A 16,579-nucleotide genomic window follows, 5' to 3' on the forward strand; every position below is an offset into this window, starting at 1 on the left:
AGTTGGTGCTGCTTGTTGGCAGGAAGACTCAGTTCCTCATCACATGTGACCCTCCACAGGGACGCACGTGTCCTCAAAACATTGTGGTGGGCTTTCCCTAGAGCAATCTAAGAAAGAGCAAGGTGGAAGCTGCATTGTCTTTTATGACATAGTCTCAAAGTCATACCCTATACTTCAACTTACTGACCAATATCCTGTGGGTCGCACAGGTCAGCACTATTGAATGTGGGTGGAGACTACCCAAGGCCGCACATACCAGGAGGTAAGGATTATTGGGGGTCATGACCGAGGCTGGCTCCCATAGTCATGAAAATTATAAAGTTCTTCTTTCCCTCTGTCCAACTTTTTGAAATTTGGAGTTGCTTCAAAATATGAATTTAGGGCTTCCCTGGTGGCGCAGTGGTTGAGAGTCCACCTGCCGATGCAGGGGACACAGGTTCGTGCCCCGGTCCGGGAAGATCCCACATGCCCCGGAGTGGCTGGCCCCGTGAGCCATGGCCGCTGAGCCTGCGCGTCCGGAGCCTGTGCTCCGCAACGGGAGAGGCCACAACAGTGAGAGGCCCGCGTACCGCAAAAAAAAAAAAAAAAAGAATTTATTTTTTAATGCTATATACATGCAAATACTATTATTCTTAATATTACCAATTTAGTGGATCAAGTCTTAGCCCAGAAGACAAGGACCCCGGCTTCAATCCTGAATCTGATACCAGCTTAGGACGTGTCTTTCTCTTTAACATCTTTGGACCTTAACTTCCCTGTTGTAGGTATTTGTTGTAAAATGAAGAACAAATACCTACCTGCCCCTTCCTCCCTCCCACAAAGAGGTTGGTAAAAGTGCTTTAATTTTTAAAAAATTGACCCTAGAGGTCAATCCCATACAGCTCCTAATTTTACAGATGTGGAAACTGTTCTCTAGAGAAGTGAAGGGTTTTACCCAGGATCATACAGCTGGTTAGTGACAGAACCAGTATTAGAGCTCCAGTCTCTTTAATCTCCAGTGCCTGCCTGACTATACTGCCTCTGTCTTAGAAGAAAAGTGCTAGAGAAATTCTGAGAATCTTCACATTATTGTGACAACTCATAGAGTAAGGGCTAGCTATCAGCCTAGAGGAATATCTCTACCATTGTGGTTTTGAACTTTGTAGTCTCAGAATCTTTACAGTTAAAATTATTGGGGGTGGGGGTGGGGGGAGCTTCCCTGGTGGCACAGTGGTTAAGAATCCGCCTGCCAATGCAGGGAACACGGGTTCGACCCCTGGTCGGGGAAGATCCCACATGCCGCGGAGCAACGAAGCCCATGTACCACAACTGAGCTTGCGCTCCAGACCCCGCGAGCCACAACTACTGAGCCCGCGCACCACAACTGCTGAAGCCAGCGCGCCTAGAGCCTATGCTCCACGACAAGAGAAACCACTGCAATGAGAAGCCCGTGCACCGCAACGAAGAGTAGCCCCTGCTCGCCGCAACTAGAGAAAGCCCGGGCACAGCAACAAAGACCCAACACAGCCAAAAATAAATAAATTAATTAATTTTTAAAAAAATTATTGAGGACCCTCAGAACTTTTGTTTATGTGGATTATATCTGTTAATACAATATTATTGTATTAGAAATTAAAATTAATAAAACATGTTAAATGTTTTAACTGCTTTTAAAATAAAATAAACCTGTTGTATGTTATGTAAAGTTTCTAAAAAGTTTTTTTAGATTTTTATTTTTTTTTATTGAAGTATAGTTGATTTACAATGTTGTGTTAGTTTCAGGTGTACAGTAAAGTGATGCAGTTATATATATGTATATATTTATTCTTTTTCAGATTCTTTTCCATTATATTACAAAATATTGAATATAATTCCCTATAGGTTCTTGTTGTTTCTCTATTTTATATTATATAACCATTTTATTAAAAATGGCTATATCTTCCAAAAAGGAAAAAAATAGTGAGAAAAGAGTGGTTTCGTTCTACAGTTTTGCAAACCTCTGTAATGTCTGGCTCATAGAGAACAGCTGAATTCTCATAACTACTTCTGCACAGTCTATTGCAGTATCATCTGTCATGTAGCCTCTGAAAAATTCCACAGTCTGTTCACAATAGAATGAGAGGGATAAAGACATTTTAGCATTTTTATGAAAATAGTTTTGATCTCATAGACCCTCTGAAAGGGTCTCAGGGTTCGCAGACCACACTTTGGGAACCCCCATTGTCATGCTATGCCACAAGATTCTGTTTTGTCCTATCTTGCATTTTCATTAATTACTAATGAAGTTTTTGTAGCTAATTTTCATTAACTACAAAGTAATTAGTGCTCATCAGTTTTGCAGATGATACAAAGCTACCAAGGGATTACTATAAAAGCTGACAGAATAAAATATTTACATTATTTCAGCAGACCAGATTCAAACAAAATTAAAAGTGAAACGTCCTGCATTTACATTTTGCTTTTTTTTTTTTTTGATCAGTTGCACAAATACTAGAAGCACAAGCTGGGAAAAACTGGCCTGACAGCAGTTTGTATGAAAAAGATCTGGCTGTTTAGGTCAACCACAAGCTAAATATGAACAAACAGCTTACATATAATGTTAAGAAGCATCGATAAAAGTGTAACCACTGCGCTGCAGCAAATAGGCAGGGCTCCCTTCCTGGAAGAGGGGTGGGAGAGGATGGAGTTCTTACACGTTCTTTGCTCAAACCCTCACCTGTATTCCCAGACAGTGCAAGGGGATTGGATAGGAGGCAGGCAGCATTTGCACTCTGCTAACCATGTGGTTTGAAAAGTTTAAATTAAAAAAAGCTAAATCTACAAGCAAAAGTTCTCTTGAGTCCTACAGGCCTCCACAGCCAAGGACAAGGACATCCTTCCATGTTGGACCCACAGGTCTCCAATACAGTGTCCAGCCCCCAGTCTGCATCAAGGGGGCAGCCCTGTACAGGCTGTGGCTCCAGGCTGCTAGTGGGAGCTCTTTTCAGATTTCCTCTGGCTCTCCAAAGTGGCTCACCCCAGCAATTCACTCTGGCCACAGGCCCCTGTCTAGCGGGCCCTAAGTTTCTGTGAGACACTCTAGCTAACTCAGCATCACCTTGAGGCCATTCTCAACATCACCCTTCTGAACGTGGCTTGATCACCTGGGTGGAGCTCAACTCTTCCTGGCCTGGCCCAGAGGGAGAAAGGGCCTTGGCTCCTTCCTGCCTGCTGTATCTTTGTGCCCTTGTTGTAAAGTGGTTCCTCCCTCTCCCTCTTTGGTCAAGAAACAGTTCAGAAGTCAGAACTGATGGCAGGTCTGACTGCCATCAGTCAGAACTGAAAAGATGACTCTGATTGGCACACACTTCACACAAAGTGATGGCTTCTCCCGTTCTGCTCCAGTCTGAGTCAGTCTTGAGGATGCCCTTCTAGTCTGGGCGTTCCACATTAGAGGATCATTAATATTTCCAGAGGTTGACAGAGGTGGTGCCATCTCTAGAGTCAGATGAAGGTTCAAATCCCAGCTTTGCTGCTTGCTAATTGTACAACTTCTATGAGCCTCAGCTTCCCTATTTATAGAATGAAGGTGATAATATTGGGTATTATGAAGACTGAATGAGATAATCATGTAAAGTGCTTATCACAGTATCTGACACATGATGATCGTTCATTTAATATTACTGTATAAAGTATATTTTATACAATTTTTTTCTTTTTTTTTGGAAACAGAATCTGAAGAGATGCCTTTCTGGCTACAGCAAAGGCTTACTGCCATTGTTTTGACCAGAAGTGATGCTCCTGGGCCATTGGGCCACAGGCATCTCCTTTTCAAAAGAGTAGCTTTGCTCTACATTTGCATAAGTAAAAGTCCTCTTAAGCGGTTTCCCTAGAATGAAAATGGACTAACATTAGCTTTGAAATGACAGATTTTCATTTCCCCCCCACCTTTCCTATCAAGGCTTCAGAGATTTTAGGGTCAAGTTTCCATGGGAGCTCCAACTCTCAGAGTCTGTGTGTGTCCCCACTCCCTATCCGTGGCAAGGAGAGCTCAGCCCTAGGAAGTCGCTGTCCGTGCATTCAGCCAGGCCTGTCCCTGACCCAGCCAGGCCCAGGGCAAAAGTGCAGATGGACACCCATAGACCATATATCTAATATTTAAAAGTTATAAGTCCACACAGGGAACTATACTCTATCTTGTAATAACCTATAATGGAAAAGAATCTGAAAAAGAATATATATATATATATATATATATATGTATATATATATATATATATAACTGAATCACTTTGCTGTACACTTGAAACTAACACAACATTGTAAATTAACTATACTTCAATTTTAAAAAATAAAATTCTCATAGGAATAACTTGAAAAGAAAAATAAATAAATAAAAGTTATAAGTCCAGCTAAGAGATTATTAGATAAAATATAGTCTATTTTCTGGACCTAGAGATTATCATACTAAGTGAAGGAAGTCAGAAAGAAAAAGACGAGTACCATATGATATCACTTATATGTAGAATCTAAAATATGACACAAATGAACTTATCTACACAACAGAAAGACTCACAGGCATAGAGAACAAACTTGTGATTGTCAAGGGGTGGGGGGGTAGGGGAGGTATGGATTGAGAGTTTGGGATTAGTAGATGCAAAGTATTATATACAGAATGAATAAACAACAAGGTCCTACTGTATAGCACAGGGAACTATATTCAATATCCTGTGATAAACCATATGGAAAAGAATATATATGTATAACTGAATCACTTTGCTGTACAGCAGTAATAAACAGAGCATTGTAAATCAACTGTACTTCAATAAAAGAAATTTAAAAATATATATATATAGTCTATCCTCCTACCTTGACAAATATACCTTCAGAACAACCAGGAAGGCCTAGCTCTAATTTAGAATTCCTGGACTCCTTAGAGTTTCTCTCCAGAATGTCGGGGTGCAGGCAGAGCTGGCATCTCCCTCTTTTAACCCTACACCTCCAGCCCATCCCGCACAGGGCCTTGGGGGCATGCCTGTGGCTACCTCAACCAACACCTCCAAGTTCCACTACACACTGAAATTTCAGTCACTTTTGGCCACCTTTCAGGCCTAGGGATGCACACATAAGCGACCCAACCTGTCCTTGGGTTGATGGGCCCAGGAAAGAGGCCCACGCAGGCTCTGGAAGAGGGCTGAAGGGAGATGGGAAAGGAATTCTAGGATCCCAGGTATTATATGTATTTGTGGGGAGAAACCACCCAGTGGGCACATTTTCTCTCCTCCCTATAGGGAAGGGCAGAACTACGGGAGGGCCAGAGCAGGGCCCTCTAAAGCACAGGCCCAAAGTTGGAGCCCCTCTTGCTCTGGTCTTAGCATGTACTCCATTCAGTGAATATTTATTGAGCACTTACTATAGGCCAGACCCTGTGCTGGGTGTTGAGGATGATGCAGTCAAGAAGACTGAGTGGTCTGTGCCCTCAAGGAACTTAGACTATAAGGGGAGTTGGACAATAAAGAAAGGAGCAAATAAATAGCAAATATTTACACATTTGGGGAAAAAATCGCTGAGGGAGGGCCTACTTTGGTTTGTGTGAAGGTAACCGAGGCTGAATGAGGGATGAGAAGAAGCCAGGGGAGCAGAGAGTTGAGGGAAGAGTGTTGCGTTCAGATGGAACTGAAAGAAGGCCAGGGAAAAAGGAACATGGGGAGCATCTGAGGATGAGGTGGAGGTGGGCAGGGGCCAGGCTCCATCGAGCTTTGAGGCCACATCCAGGAGTTTGGATTGTACGTACGTGAAGAGTGTTAAGAAGGGAGTGATTTAATTTATACTTTAAATATCTCACTCTCGCTGCTGTGAGGAGATAGGATGGTGGGGTGCAGCATGGAAGTGGGGAGACCAGTTAGGAGGTGGTGGCGGCAGTTCAGGTGCGAGATAATGGTGGCTGGACTAAGTTGGGGCTATAGGAGGGAGAAAAGGGCACAGATGAAGGCTGCATCCTCAGTTCTTGCTGATGCTTAGAGGCAGGTGAGTGTGAGGAAGAAAGAAGTGTCAGGGATGAATGGCCTCTTCCCCTCGCGTCATGGCCACGTCCTGTTTCAGTCACGGCTGCCTCTTCCACACGCAATCCCTCCAACAGATGCTTCAAAGGCTTAAATAGTCAAACCGGGACTTCCCTGGTGGTCCAGTGTTTGGAATCCACCTTCCAATGCAGGGGACCCGGGTTTGATTCCTGGTCAGGGAACTAACATCCCACATGCCATGGGGCAACTAAGTCCACGCACTCTGGAGCCCATGCACCACAACTAGAGAGAAGCCCAAGCACCCAATGGAGAGCTCACACGTCGCAACAAAAGATCCCAGGTGCCGCAGCTAAGACCCGACACAGCCAAATAAATAAATAAATATTTAAATAGTCAAACCTGTTGACATTTGCCTCTGCGAGCTTCTTCCCATTGTTTTTTAATCTCAAGTCCTTTCTCACTTCAAGACTTCATATTATTTATCTATAATTTCTTTTTCTTTTTCAAATTGGAAATTACTTTTATAAGGTAGTACTTTTCAAACTGCTGATCGCTACCATTAGTATTGTGAGATCAGTCTACTGGGTAGGGACAAGAATTTCCTTTCTCATAGGATAAGATAGGAGTGGAATGGAGTAGAATAGATTAGATCAGAGTCCATCTGACATAATAAGGATAAATACTGTTTTATGATCTTTTGCTTTAATTATGAATTTATATTTGAGTGTATTTACTGGGCTGAGATGTCTCACATATTTCTTACCGTGGGTCATGGTTTGAAATCCCCTTTACAAAATTTAATGATAAAATCTATTTTATTCCAAATCAGCAATTTTCCCAGCATCATTCAAAGAACAGTCTTTTCTGTCACCAATGATTTATGAGTCTTCCTTTAGCATGTATAATATTAAATTCTAATTCAGGCAGTCAACAAATATTTGAAAGCATCTACTATGTGCCATACTCGTGCTGCATGGGGGGAATGAAACAATGGTGAATAAAAATACAGTCCCTCTCCTCTCTCCTGGAGCTTATATAAATGCTGAAGTATGTTTTTGTGTTGTCTACTCGGTTCCAACGGTCTTTCTCTGAATTTTTGCCCCAGTGGCACAGTTGTTATCATTGTACTTTTTATTTATTTAAGTTAGTTAAGGGCTAAGCATTGTGCTAAGTGCTTTGAATCCATTTATTATTGAGTATTATTCCATTTAATACTCAAAATGATGCTATAAATGGTATTCTTGTTCCCACTCTCCTGGATGAGGAAACTGAGGCTACTAGACATTAGGAATATTTCCCAAGGTGACTATATTTGTCCATTCAGGCTGCCGCAACAAAATACTGCAGACTGTGTGGCCTAAGCAACAGAAATTTATTTTCTCACAGTTCTGGAGGCTGGAAAGTTCAAGATCAAGGTTCTGGCAGGGCTTGGTTTCTGGTTTCTGGTGAGGGCTCTCTCCCTAGCTTGCTGATGACCTCCTTCTTGCTGTGTTCTCTCATGACCTTTCCTTTGTTCTCAGTCAAAGAGAGAGAGACAGATCTCTTTCCAAGTACAGTCACATTTGGGGGTTAAAGCTTCAACATGTGAATGGTGGGGGAACAACAATTCATTCTACAACAGTGACATGTCCAGGAAGTGGTGGAGTCACATTCAAACCCAGGTCTACTTCCTCCAGAACCTGAATTCTTACTTATTCCCATTTCTCCCTGATAGGGCAAATCCCATCTCATTATTTTTATTTACTTAAAAAATAAAAAAAGCTATTCTTGGCCATTCTTTCAGATGAACTTCACAAATCACTTTTACACATTCTGCGCTCATAAGAATAGACATCTTCACACCACTGAGTCGCCCCATCCAGGAACATGGCATGCTATGTGCTGTCTCTCAGGGAATTCATGTGCTTGTCCTCATGCTGGTCTCACACACATTTCTCATCAAGGGGTTTTCTGAGGCGATTTTATTTTTAGTTTAGTGCTTCTCAAACTTTGACGTGCATACCATCACCTGGGAATCTTCTTAAAAAGCAGAGTCTGAGTCAGCAGGCCCCCGGCAGAGGCTAGGATTCTGGATTTCTAGCAAGCTCTCAGATGATGCTGCTATGGTGCTGGGGCCCACACGTTGATCTTACTAGGTTGTAGTTATGCTATTTTAAGTGGGATTGTTTAGTTTAATATTTTAGAGCTTGTTACTGAGATTATCTAGAAAAGCTAATGATTTTTATTTGACCAGTTCTGCATACTCTCCCTTCCTGAGCCCAGCAGGCTTGCTTGTCGCTGTGGGGACCAGCTGGAGCTGCCAGGGCCAGGAAGAGCGTTTAGGAAGAGGGGACCTTCACCCTGCTAAAAGGGAACCTATGGCATCCATGCCTGGAAGTCTAGGCAATTGGGACAATTTGCCTGGCAGCAGCCCTCCTCCCACCCTCACCCGCCATGATACTACCTTTCTGTGTGATTTAGACCCAGACCCAGTGAATCGTAGAGCTTGGCAAAGAGTCAAGTATGTGCTCAGTGAACGCTTGCTGGGTGAATGAATCTAGGGCAACTCTACCCCACCCCCATAAACTCTCCTTGCTGATGGGGAAACTGAGGTCCAGAGAGAGGAAGCAACCTGTTAGAGCTGAGTTACTGGTCTGGCTGCAATGAGAACTCAAGTTGCCTGCCCTCAAGGACTTCTCTGATGGTCCAGTGGCTAAGACTGTGCTCCCAGTGCAGGGGGCCCAGGTTCAATCCCTGGTCAGGGAACTAGATCCCACATGCTGCAAATAAGATCCCGCATGCTGCAAGGAAGATCCCACGTGCTGCAACTAAGACCTGGCACAGCCCAATAAATAAATGTTAAAAAAAAAAAAAAGTTCCCTGCCCTCTACTCAGAGTTGCACCTTGCTCTGGGCCCTGAGAGACATCAGAGAAGCACAGACCAAGATGAGAGAGGCCCCAGAACCACAGCACACACAACTGAGAAGAGGCCTTCAAGATCATCTCACCCAGGGCGTCCTAATCAGGGGTATGTTGGAAGGACCCCACACCTGCCTGGGCCTCACCCCTGAAGAGTCTGATTCAATAGGTCTGTTGTGGGCACTACAGTCTTTAAACAATCCTGAGATGGGTGAATCAGGTACACAGCCAGCCTGGGAACCACTGTCCTGACCTAATCCCCTTGTTTTACTGAAGAGGAAACTGAGGCTGGGAAGGGAAGCAACTTGCTGATGGCCACACAGAACCACTCCATAGGACCACCTTAAGACCTAAGCTTTAGGAAGTCAGGAATCACATCCAACCACGGGCTTCCTGACCAGGAGAAGGGGGAGGGGAAGGGTCAGAGAGGCTGAGGCTCTCCGTCATCTCAGAGATGTCACCGTCATCTCTTACCTGGACTAATGAAATAGCTTCTTGGTTTCCCTGCTTCCATTTTTATTCCCCTTGAGTCTATTCTTTTTTTTTTTTAATGTTATTTATTTTGATGTTTGAACTTTTTTTTTTTCCCTTTGGCTGTGTTGGGTCTTCGTTGCTGCGTGCGGGCTCTTCTCTAGTTGCAGTGAGTGGGGGCTACTCTTTGTTGTGGTGCGCGGGCTTCTCACTGCGGTGGCTTCTCTTGTTGCGGAGCACCGGCTCTAGGTGCGCGGGCTTCGGTAGTTATGGCATGCAGGATCAGTAGTCGCGGCACGCGGGCCCTAGAGTGCAAGGGCTTCAGTAGTTGTGGCGCATGGACTTAGCTGCTCCGCAGCGTGTGGGATCTTCCCAGGCTAGGGATCGAACCCGTGTCCCCTGCATTGACAGGCGGATTCTTAACCACTGTGCCACTAGGGAAGTCCCCCCTCGAGTCTATTCTTAATGCAGCATCCAAAGTGAGCCTACTTTAACCAATGTCATATTATGACACTCTTCTGCCTCCAGTACTTCCTGCTTTACAGTAAAAGCCAAAGTCCTTACAGGACCTCTGAGGCCTTACATAATCTGGTCCCACCATCTCTGCTGTCATCTTCTTTACACAGCACTTTGCTCGCTTTGCTGCAGTCAGACTGGCCTCCTTGCACGTTCCCACACTTCAGAATCTTTGTGCTTGCTAACTGAGGCTTGGAACATTTTTACCCCGAGTCATGCTCTTGGCTTACTCCTGTAACCTTCAAATCTTCACCCAAAAGTCGCCTTCTAAATGTTAGGTATTTCCTGACAGCTTCAGCCCTCCCTGTCCTCCTTTCCTGCTTCACCATTTTTAATAGCACATATGCCCTTCTCATATACATATTTATCTAATACGCTATCTAATTTTCTAATTTATTTTGCCTATTATCTGTATTTTACCTTTAGAAAGTAAGCTCTATGTAGACTGGAGGACAGGGATCTTTGTCTCTTTTGCTCACTGCTACATCCTTGGAGCCTAGAACAAAACCTGGCATATAGTACATTCTTGACAATAATTGTGAATACATTTAACTAATAGCTCTGGCTATTCTTTTATCATTTTGGAAACAGTAAGAGTCAGGAAAAGAACAATTTTAAGCATTCACATTTCATGCTAAAAACCTTCAAACAGGGAATTCCCTGGCAGTCCAGTGGTTAAGAGTCGGTGCTTTCACTGCAGTGAGCCCAGGTTCAACCCCCGGTCAGGGAACTAAGATCTGACAAGCCACGCGGAGTGGTGGGAAAAAAAAAAAAAAGCCTCCAAACAATGTTTATGAGAGCATGCTCAATGAAAAGGCAGGCTACAAAATCACATGGATACTATGATTACAAATTTGCAATTTGTGTGTAAGAAAAAAGATGGTGCACAAAATTTGCATTAGTTCTCACTGTAACATTATGACGGATTTTTCCTGCTATTTTCCAATTACATGTAATATTGCCTCTAAAACAAGACTTTGACTTACAGTACTGAAGTAGGAACAACATGACATCCTTTACAGAAAAGTGAAGCAAAGCAATACCTTACCTTTTTGACGGTGCCGGGAATAGGTCTGGAGAGGACACTGACCTTGCCACTGTGGTTATCCGTGGGGAGAAGCAGGAGCACATTGATGGTCTCTACCAAAGGGCTTTTTCTGTAAATCATTTACAAAAATAACATGTTCTTATACTGTGTAATTAGATTGAAAAAAAATAATAAGTCTAGAAGAAGCCTCTTTAGAAAAAAACAGTCTGGTCCGTAAGGAGAGGTTTCACAAAGCAACAAATCTCCACTTCTTCCCCCTGCCAGGCTCCAGGGGGCTTCCCCTAAACACAGTTGTGGGGAGGCTGGAGAGAGACCTGGAGAGCTCCTCTGCCCCTGAGGATATGGCCCCAGGGACACACTCCCAAAGTCCTCGGCCAGTTTCGGGGTGGCTGGGTGAGGACACCCTCTTCCCTTCTCCCTGTCTCCAGCAGGGCTCTAAAACCTCCCCTCAGAGACCCCCAGCGTTGGGGGGGGAAAGAGTCGATGGGCCCTCTGAAAGCGGGATCCACACAGATTCAGTCCACCCAGAGAAAAAAAACTGGGGAGAGACTGTGGCCTCCCAAGTGAGACAGGAGGGAAGGGGACAGGGCACAACGTTTAAAAGAATGGCTAGGGGCTTCCCTGGTGGCGCAGTGGTTGAGAGTCCGCCTGCCGATGCAGGGGACACGGGTTTGTGCCCCGGTCTGGGAAGATCCCACATGCCGCGGAGCGGCTGGGCCCGTGAGCCATGGCCGCTGAGCCTGCGCGTCCGGAGCCCGTGCTCTGCAATGGGAGGGGCCACAACAGTGAGAGGCCCGCGCACCGCAAAAAAAAAAAAAAAAAAAAGAATGTCTAGCTGTTGAGGACACGACAAAAACTGGTGAGAACTGATTAGGCCCAAGATGGCGGAAGATTCGACTCCCAGTACACCTTGAGTGTCATTATACATATGCTCATTGTAACACATTAGCATATGCTAAGTGACACGCCCAGAGGTGCCATGACAGCTCGGAGGCTGACCATAAAAGGCCAAAAAGTGGGCCGTAGCCCAATTCCTGGAAATCCCCACCCCTTCGCAAAATAATTGGAATAATCCTCCCACTCCTTAGCCTGTGAAATTACCCAGCCCATTAAAGCTAACCACCCCATATTTCAGGGCCACTCTCACCTTCTGAGACAGACCACGTTATGCCTAAGGCATGTGTATCTAAAAGGCCTCTCACCTTCTGAGATGGCACATGCTCTGTCTATGGAGTGTGTCTCTCTTTCAGTAAATCTGCTTCTTACCTATCACTTTGCTTCTCGCTGAATTCCTTCTGCGCTGAGACGTAAAGAACCTGAGTTTCATTAAGTCCGAGACCAGGTGTGTGATTTCAAATAAAAGACAGTGGGTTCGGGCTTCCCTGGTGGCGCAGTGGTTGAGAGTCCGCCTGCCGATGCAGGGGACACAGGCTCGCGCCCCGGTCCGGGAGGATCCCACATGCCGCGGAGCGGCTGGGCCCGTGAGACATGGCCGCTGAGCCTGCGCATCCGGAGCCTGTGCTCCGCAGCGGGAGGGGCCGCAACAGTGAGAGACCCGCGTACCATAAAAAAAAAAAAAAAAAGACAGTGGGTTCAACTCCCAGTCTGAGATTTGGCTGGGTTCGAGTCACAGCTGAGGTGCAATTGGGTTCCAGCCCCAGTCTTGGTTGTGCGGTTCCACAATGGTCCTCTGACCGCGAATTCCTGCAGCTCAGCAACCTCTAGACATCAGTGAGGCCGGTTTCTCTCCAGGGTGCATCCACACATGACACATCCCGGTGCACTAGCCTCAGATTATGGAAAGGAGCCCCTCATCAGCCTTCTGTGCCCCTGGTCCGAGAACCTTCTATGATGTGTTCCAAACTCTGCTCATCTCACAGGAGGAAATGAGTGCAATGGAAGTTGTCAAGGCCAGTTTGGGCTCATTCTACCCTATCCCCAGGCACCTCCCCAGCCACCCTCTTTGCCCACTGCCCAGCGCAAGGAGCCGGCTCTTTGCTGCTGACCAGGGCTCAGCCTCCCGGGCCAATCTCCAGGACAGTGAGTTCCACAGCTATGCAGCCTTGGCCAGGGTCCATTATCTGGGCACTGGGCTGATTTGTAAGGCTCAGTGCCTTGTGGCTTTCTCTTCCCCACCCCAGGTCTGACAAGGACAAAAAAGCGCTGTTGCGTTTCTGGGTCTGCTGTCGAGCGAGGGTGATTGCCCTCGCGCACAAGCTGAGCCTCTCTCCCACCTCTGCCTCTACAGCCTCTCCTCGGCATCTAGCCAGGGGCCCTGGAGGATCACAGGGCTGGATCAACCACCCGGAGGATAAGAATTCCTCTGCCTGAAGCAGTACAACAGTAACAGCCACAGCTTATGCTCCTTTAGTTTCCAGAAGGAGGATTTTATTTATTTATTTAGTTTTAACATTTATTTATTTTATTTATTTATTTTTGGCTGCGTTGGGTCTTCGTTGCTGCGTGCGGGCTTTTCTCTAGTTGCGTCGAGCAGGGGCTACTCTTCGTTGTGGTGCGCGGGCTTCTCATTGCTGCGGCTTCTCTTGTTGCAGAGCACGGGTTCTAGGCACGCTGGCTTCAGTAGTTGTGGCACGTGGGCTCAGTAGTTGTGGCTTGCAGGCTGGAGAGCACAGGCTCAGTAGTTGTGGTACATGGGCTTAGCTGCTCCGCGGCATGTGGGATATTCCCAGACCAGGGCTCGAACCCGTGTCCCCTGCATTGGCAGGTGGATTCTTAACCACTGCGCCACCAGGGAAGCCCCAGGAGGATTTTAGATTCCAGAGGCTATTGACTCAGTTATCATGCAGTGTTCATCCATCGATTCATCAAACCTCTGTGGACTGCTGACTCCATGCGGTGTGCCTGGCACTGTGCTGGGTTATAGTCTAGCAGGATCAGTGTGCAGATGTCTCTGCTACAAAGAGGAGTAGGGCAAATGCCGCACCCACCCACCCCACCTAAAACAAGCAGCTAAGACAAACCCCTCTCACTTGGCTAACTGGTCAGCAAATTTATCGAACACTACTGGGTATTGGGGGTTTTCCTGTATTGATCACATATCTGTCCTCACAATAAACTTTTGAGATAGGTATTAGATCACTTACACATGAGGAAGAAGACAGAGGCTTTCCCAAGGTCATACGGCTACTGATGACTGAGATTCAAAAGCCGGAGTTCTTTCTCCTGACCTTGCTGGCAGTCCCAGGTTAAGCTCTGCAGGCTCAGCCCACAGAAAGCCTCAGGGCAAGCCAACCTCCCCTGGGCCCTACCCAGACTTCCTACTTCTCCTCCACTGGCCCCTCTCCCATTCCCTCTTCATTCCTTCATTCAGTGAGTCAGTCAAAGACAATTACTGAGCACCTACTAGGTACAAAGCTCTCAGGGAGAGGGGGGAAATGAATCATCAAGGACTTGGTCACCAAAGGCTCTCATAGCCTAATAGGAGAGTATATAGTACATAAATAACTACAATGCCAGATGAAAGGTAAGAAATGTAGGTAAAGCGCTAGATCGAGTTCAAGGGAGGAAAAAATTACTCTGATTTAGGAGAACCTTTGTGGAGGAGGGGCACTGAGATGGGCCTTGAGGATATTCAAGTTTTGGTCCAGCGGAGATATGGGGGAAGGGCTGCTGAGATTTCAGGAAACACCGTAAGCAAAAGGTAAAGGCAGGAAGGGGTGGGAAGAGGAAGCGGGGAAACTATAGGAATCTGGGTGGTTGGAGGACGATGCACCTGAGGGGAAGCAGGAGGACAGAGGTTTAGAAATAGAGAGTGGCCATTCTATAAGTAGTTATTACCTGAAAAACGGTGCATTGGGGCCAGATTACAGGGACCAAAACTGCCAAGTTACAGAATCTGGTGCTTGTTTCCTTGCTTACAGGGAGCCATTATGGGGTTTCCCCAGCATCGCCCTTTGGTGGGTAAGGCCAGGTGGTTGCTCTACCTCACCTCTCCCGGCCTCCTCTCCAGAGCTGGAACCACAGTGTCAGCAGCCCTGTCCCCCACTGCTGTGTCATCGTTTACTCTCTTTCAAGTGCCTGGCCCACAACCAGCGACCCCCACGCAGCAGCCCAGAAGGCTTCCTTCCTGGGGCAGCAGGGCCGAGTCATTTGGAAACCTCGCTCTGATGAGTTCTGTGATCAAGGTGCTGATACGGCAGGTGGGCCTGCCTCACTGGGTCCCCAGTCACGGAGGTGAACGCGGTGGTGAGTTTCGTTGGCCCTTCACCTCCGCCCTGGGCCCGGCTCACTTTCACTGCCGGAGACGGAGACAGAGATGGAGAGGGTGCAGATGATTTGACAATGCCATCTCACAGTCCTGCTTCGCATTTCCTGCCTTTGCCCTTCAAGTTTGCTCTGTCCTGCCCGCCCCACTCTGAGTCATCCAAGGCCAGGCCCCTAACCCACCTCCTCGCCAACCACAGTTCTTCTCTCTAGCCTCACGTAGAGGCTCTGAGGCCGTGGACGTAGGGGAGATAAACTTTTTTTTAAATTTTTATTGGAGTATAGTCGCTTTACAATGTTGTGTTAGTTTCTGCTGTGCAGCAAAGTGAATCAGATATATGTATACATATATCCACTCTTTTTTGGATTTCCTTCCCATTTAGGTCACCACAGAGCATTGAGTAGAGTTCCCTGTGCTGTACAGTAGGTTCTCATTAGTATCAATAGTGTATATATGTCAATCCCAATCTCCCAATTCATCCCACCCACCCGCCCCCTTGGTAATCATAAATTTGTTCTTTACACCTGGAGATGAACATTTTGCCACTTTACATCTGCTCTAGAACAAGCAAGCTAACTGCCCCACTGGGGGCCAGTTCATCTCTTCCTCCTTGGAGGGCAGAGCACTGGGTCCGGAGTCAGAAGAACTGGCTGAACTTCCTTTTCTACTGGAAAGACTCATGCAACTCATGAGATCGGCTGAGGCTTGGTTTTCTCACAAATAAAAGAGGTGAAGAGGGGCTTCCCTGGTGGCGCAGTGTTAAGAATCTGCCTGCCAATGCAGGGGACACGGGTTCGAGCCCTGGTCCGGGAAGATCCCACATGCCACAGAGCAACTAAGCCCCTGTGCCACAACTACTGAGCCTGCGAGCCACAACTACTGAGCCCGCGTGCCGCAACTACTGAAGCCTGCGCACCTAGAGCCCATGCTCTGCAACAAGAGAAGCCACCACAATGAGAAGCCCGCGCACGGCAACAAAGAGTAGCCCCCACTCGCTGCAGCTAAAGCCTGCGCTCAGCAACGAAGACCCAACGCAGGCAAAAATAAATAAGAAAAATAAATAGGTAAAATAAATAAATTTATAAAAGAAAAAGATAAGGAATAAAATGATTGAAAAGAGCAGAACATCAAAAAAAAAAAAAAAAAAAGAGGTGAAGAACTCCTGGCTGGCTTTTTCCACAGGCTTGAGATGAGGTCCTGCTGAGACAAAGCATGGGAAAGAACTTTATAAACTGTAAATTAATCTGGGAGTATTATGATTGTGGTTATTAGTTTGTGGAGATTGAGTTCACATTATTGTTTTCTCTCTGGGAATCCTGTTCCTTTTCTTCAGAGAACTTACAGATTCTTATAAGTTATCATTACTGCTAAGCAGATAGTTGATTGGTTTACTGCCTACCTCCTCTCCAGAGTGTAAGCTATGATAGGGTGGGAGTCATG

The 16,579-nt window shown here is 46.1% G+C and overlaps 1 protein-coding gene across 1 annotated transcript in view; it reads right to left on the reverse strand.

Moving 5' to 3' along the window:
- Positions 1-12,682, reverse strand: part of DDX6 (DEAD-box helicase 6) — a 100,373-nt gene extending 87,691 nt beyond the window's left edge. The window contains exons 1-2 of the mRNA XM_079928451.1: positions 12,181-12,682; positions 10,915-11,023 (exon numbers count right to left, since the gene is read on the reverse strand). The gene's annotated coding sequence lies outside the window, so the exon portion shown is untranslated. The remainder of the gene's footprint in view (positions 1-10,914; positions 11,024-12,180) is intronic.
- Positions 12,683-16,579: the final 3,897 nt, after the last annotated feature.

The sequence above is a fragment of the Stenella coeruleoalba genome (genome assembly GCF_951394435.1).
Source record: "Stenella coeruleoalba genome assembly, chromosome: 8".
NCBI classification, from domain to species: Eukaryota; Metazoa; Chordata; class Mammalia; order Artiodactyla; family Delphinidae; genus Stenella; species Stenella coeruleoalba.